The following is a 5941-nucleotide window of genomic DNA, read 5'->3' as shown; positions in this document are numbered from 1 at the left end:
TCTAGTCTATATTATATATATATGTATATATTTGTACATATATATTTTATATATATATATATAAACTCCCTATATATATATATAATATATATAAAATATATATATGTGCACCCCCTGTGTATGAAATCAGTATTTCACAGAACTATTAATTGAATGCTACTTGTTAGGCTCAAAAATAGTATGAAAAAAAGTTCCAAACATGACATAAAAATACATTATATTAACTAGAAGAAAGCGTAATTTTTTCTGATAATAAAGGAAATACTTCCTGTAACACAGAGGGGAGCATACTTTATTACAGCAGTGTATAAGACATACGTATTATACAAATACAGATATTGAGGTATGTGTGTTTGGTGGAGGGGTTCTTTCAACATTACAAAGAATTTCTTGAGAACAGTACAATACTGCTGTGTCTTTATACGTAACAACATAACTCTTCAATAGAGTAGATCTTAAAGTTGAATCCAAGTTGAATCTCAAGTTTTCTTGAGAATGTTATTTATTCAAAGAAAGCAACTACCTCTCTTTGAAGAAATAATATCAGTAGAATTTAATGTTACAGTCAGTACAGGAAAGTAGCCTTGGATTTCTGAATGTTTAAGTATACTTACAAGTGAAGGTTCTTCCCTTGTACGTTATTTCCATTTCATGGCAACCTCATTTCGGTTCCGGAGTGATGAAGCTGCTGTAACACATCCAGTGGACGGTGATGCATTATGCCTGTCTCACTGAGGGGTTATTACGCTTGGCTGGCTTTGGAGGAGCTGAATTAAGCATGCCGATCGCCATCAAAGCAAAGAGTGACTCTGCTAGTCAATTCATGTCAGACACGATCTTAAACAGTATTTTGTCATGGGTGCAAGCTAGCAAGAAAATGGCTGAAGCTGATAATGTTTTGTAGCTACTTCTTAGGTCAATGATCAGTGTTCCTTCTCTTAACTAACCTTGTATGTAAGTACATTTGCATTGTATAAGGCTGTATAGTTGCACTTTCGGAACTCTGATTCTGTTCAGATTACATTTTTTCCTGCCTTGTAGTGAATTCTTGTTTGTATTTATGATTAATTTTTTGGCTAGCTCTTCTGAATCTGCCTTTGCAAAATTGTCGTTGCATAGCTCTCGTCACTCTGTCACAACCAACTGTGTATGGCTGTTACTTGTTGTCACTGATTCCACTAAGCAGAAGCTGACCGACTTTGCCTGCTTTCTGCATGGAGGACTTAACTCCGTCCCAGTGGTGTTGCTGGGAGCTTTGCCGTTGGCTTCAGCCACGTGCACGGTTCCCTCCTCCCCTAAGCCAGCTAATACCTTTTCAGTGAGAACGTAATGTTTCAAGAAGAGCTGTTATTCGCCTTACTACGTATTTTACTGACATATACAGAGGTTGGTTTTTTAGGTATTACAAAAAAAATGCAAAGAGTTTCTGCTAAGCTAAACACCAGTGCCCAGGCTAGCGCCGCATGCAACTCAGCAGAGCTGTTCATCGAAGGCAGCCCCGACTTCAACAGAAGGGCTCCCACTGTATATCCTGGGCTTGGTGGAGTCTTGGAGTCTTCATCAAGGACACTAAACAATGATTGTGCCTGTCTGGGTCTCTCAGGAAAATTCAGCATTAGCATTTGCATTAGTAGCTGAAATGTATTTGAATAAAAGTATTCTGCTCCATGTATGCTGCTTTGAAATTCAATAGGAAACAACGCGTGGGCTTCATAGAGTCCAGCCAATACTTCAGGCTGTAGCACACATGGATGTTATGAAAAAGAAAGGTATTTCTATAAATGCATTGTTATGGGGATATCTGAGTTAAGTATTAGTGCAGTATTTTTCTGTCTAGCTCTGCAAAGACTATTTGCTTTTCGTGAAGTGTTTTTATATTTCCCTGAGCATTGTCAAGAGTGCTAGCATTCACCAGGAGCTCAGGAAGAAGACCTAGATCCAAGAGATCGGTGTCAGTATACGAGCAAGCGCTTGCTGATGTCCTCCCTCAGAGTCTTCTTGTTACTTCTCCAAAGGATCTGCTATATGGCGAGTTTGTTTTTCTTAAGGCCTATTTTGGATACGGGCCAGATGTTTTGCTGTATGCCACATGCATGTTATGTCTTGAAACCTTGCTGAGATAATAAATACAAAGCGTTTGCAAGAAACATGAGTCATCATTGTTACAACTCTGGGTTTTTTTTGCGGATTCTGAATGCGTGATGGTATTACACAGATTCCTGCCATACTTCCAAGTCATCGGGCACGCACTGGGGCAACAGCAGAGTGCCAGTAGGTATGCATTGGGAGATTAGGCTTTTACTTTTTTCTTTAAGAGGAACAAGACATAACCATATCCTTGAACTTCAAAATGGAAAACTGAGACACCTATTCTAATATTTTCTAGTAACTACTGCCTGCAGAATAGTTGGGTGGTGTCAGGGGCTCTATTACCTCTACCAGAGGTATTGCAGCTTTCAGGAAGAGCATCCCTGGGGATCAATGTAGGATAGACATCCAAGTTAAAGGTTTTTTTCTCAGACACAGGCAGAAAGGAATGCAGCATTTCTCCAAAGTTTCTCCAGTTGTAGCTTGAGTTTTGGAAAAGGGGGAAATGATACTGCCTACCATAAGGGGATAGCAAAGGGATAGTGCAGAGTTTATTCTTCCTCCCTAAAGCTGGGACCCAAAGACGTGTCTGTGGAGAGGAGAGCCCAAGGTCCTCACCTGCTACACCATGTACATCAGCAGGCTTTCTTTCCCCTGACTCATTGTGCTGCTTCTCCCCAGCTTCACGGGCAGGGATTGCCACGCCTGGGGCACGTGTTCCCAGCACGAGGAGGACTCAGAGCTTCCTGCCCAAAGGCTCTGGTTTCTGGTAAACTAAAAAAAAAACAAGAGGGGAGCAAGTCTCTGTCCTTTCCCAGTTACCCACCAGCAGAGGCTTGGAAGAGCTTTACTTCAGGGAGCATCAGTGAAGCGGTCCTGAGAAGGCCCATCAGCCTGGTGCCAAGTGCTACGCGGGTGCTGCACAGTGCATCTTCGCACAGCCCCACCAGCAAACAAATTACACTCAGCCTTGTGAAAACATCCAGACACCCTCACCCACTGTCTGCCAGAGCCTGGCCCCTCTCCAGCCAGGTCACCGCCAGAGCACTGTGCTTGTGACCTGCTCCTCCCTAAAGGGCAGGGAAGAAAAAAATCCCATCGCTGGGGCATAGCATCGCTGTCTGAAGGCACCTGACTCACCCACAAGCACCTGATATCAAAAAACCCAGACCGAATGCATCTGCCGAAGCAAACTGCCGGAGTTGCCGCCCGGTAGCACTCTCCATTAACCATGGTCTGTGGGCACCTGCCAGAGCAGCAAGTGCAGCCCTGGGTCACGTTTGCGCTGTGCTCACCCAGGCGAAAACCAGCCCGGTGCCCTCGGCCAGCTCACACTCTCACACCGGAGACTGGGTGCACAAGCGGTATTTCCTAAACAAATTGCTAGACAACACCTCCCTCCTTCCCTCTCCCCTCTGCAGGATGTTTTTTTAAGTCATCTGAAAAACAATGTCTCACATGCTGCTCATTATTTTTAGTGCATACTGCTGGAAGGGACTAATTTTATCATTTTCCTCCTGTCAACATGAGATGGTGTGAGAGCATGACGTGCATCCGTAGAGGTGCAAGGAGGCCGGACAGGAAGGGCCGGGGATATGATGTGTTGTCTTTCAGCCGGGCAGGATTTTCCATGAAGCAGGTGAATGTCTGATGGCGGGACTGTCAGTGAGCAATAGTCCCAAAAGCTGTTACAGCTGTAAACAAGGGTCTTTACCCAAGTACGTCACTATATTGTCTGGACAATGGCGTAAGAAACCAGCCACGCCAAGGCTGCCCTGCCTTCTCACGCACGGTGTCTTTGCAATGCAAATCTCACCAGTCCACAAAGCCCTCTGAAAGTGTGGAGGTAGGTATCACTCCTTTAGCAACAGGAGATATCTCACGAAATGGCAGTGACCTCAAATAAAACTGCTTCAGCCACTTCATCTTACAGGGGCATTGGTGTCATTCCCTCCTCCCCAGGAAAGGACGGCAGGAGCACCACTTGGCTCGGCTCCTCCATGCTGCTGCCACTGCTTTAAGGGCCAAGGCAGCTTTCTGCAGGGGACAAGCCAGCTGCAAACCTCGAAAGAAACCAGTTACCTTCCAACCTTAATGATTCTATGATTCAGCAACACTAGGTACGGCTGGCAAACAGGATGCCAGCACCCCCGCGTTACCTTTGTGGCACTGCAGCAGCGCCCAGCCGGGCGGCTCAGAGCAGAGGATGGCACCGGGATGGCGCCCATCACCAGGCTTTTGTGCCTTTGGGGTTTTGCCTGCATTATCACGCTCTGCCCAGGTCCAGATACCACGTTTGCGCTCTTCCCTCAGCTCCGGGATCCAAGCCAGGATGGCAGCCACCTTTGCCACCTGCTGCGTGGCAGCGATTAAGGGTGGATTTCTGCTTGCGCCTTCCCCTTCGTGCTCCTGAAAGGGATGTGACCGAGCTGCGACAAAGGCACGATGCCACGCCCAGGTCCTTCCTGCCCAGGATCAGGAATTAGGGAGGTAATTTTTGACAACAGCGGCTGGGCTTTCCCCAGAGCCGCCCTGGTGTCGGCAGCACATCAAGGACATGGCTTTGTTAGGGAAAAATCCAAGCAATTTCAGCTTCAGGTAGGTTGTTTGCTCAGCACAACGGTATCAGACTGATTCAGCTGCATAGGGAGGTGCAGCCAGTGCATATGGGACTGTCAATGGAAAGATTTAATGACAGGGATTTTATATTTTTAAAGGAAAAAAGCTTTAGAAATTATTGCAATCATCATTAATTTGTGAAGTCTTTTCGCTGAGTCAAGTGCTCTGAGGAACACGACTACATGGAAAGAGCAAGACATGGCTGGCTTTATCCATAAAGGCAAAGTCCGAAATGGGCTTTTGCTAAGGGCCAGTGATGACGGTCTGGTTTCAGCCATAATCCTTGACAAGGAGAAATGACCCAATCTCCTCTACCAGAAGCAGCGGGCATCACCCCTGGGTGATGCAGCATCACTTGCCTTCCAGGCACTTACTGATACGGGGGTGCTGCGAGAGCACTTATACGACCCAGTATTGCATAGGAAAGGAGAAAAAAAAAGCAGCAAACTGCTGGACCAAAGTTTTGAATCTCCCAGCCCAGGTCCAGGGGAGGGCAAGGGGCTGGCAGTGCAGAGGCAGCAGGGTGGACGTGCCCCCCGCAGTGATGGCTGGCTCTGGGGCTGAGCCTGCGTGGCCCTGGGCACTGGGAAGTGCAGCTCAGGGCCGTGGCCTGGGGAGGTTTGCTTTCCCTTGTCATCGCAGTCATATGCTGCCCTGTGGCATCACTTCCCTGCGTGCGCAGCCATCGGACCCAGCCACCGCACGCCCTGCTCCTGCCCAGCCACCGGCTTCGGGGATGGCCACAGGGAACCCCCCTCCCCAGGAACTCTCCTTCACACCACCCCTGCGTGGGGACAGAGACAGTGACCATCAGCCTTCAGTCAAATGTGATAAAAGTGGCACTTTGGACACATTCCAGGAAATACAGATGAGGTTTTGGAGCCATCAACAGCCACACCAGAGACACACGGACGCTATTTGGACATCAAGTTGTGTTGAGTGATGCTAATAGGGAACAGGAGAGTGGCAAAGACATAGAAAATGAGAAATAAACCAGAACTTGTCAGGTGGAGTGACAAACCTGATTGCAAACAACAAAGTAGCTGTCTACTTATCTCATTTAGATCTGAACTCTGTATGTAAGTGATACGGGAATAAAAAAAGCTGTGCCTGAAACTGCAAACTTCTCATGCCTTTTGTGCCAAGTTCCCCATTTGCACATGCCTTCAGAAAAAGCCCAATTCCTGAAACACAACTGAGTTAGGTAAAATTTAAATGTAATTTTCTACCACTT

The sequence above is a fragment of the Nipponia nippon genome, unplaced genomic scaffold, assembly GCF_047370975.1.
Source record: "Nipponia nippon isolate SJK-2023a ecotype South Korea unplaced genomic scaffold, ASM4737097v1 scaffold_39, whole genome shotgun sequence".
NCBI lineage: Eukaryota > Metazoa > Chordata > Aves > Pelecaniformes > Threskiornithidae > Nipponia > Nipponia nippon.
This window is presented reverse-complemented; position numbering follows the sequence as displayed.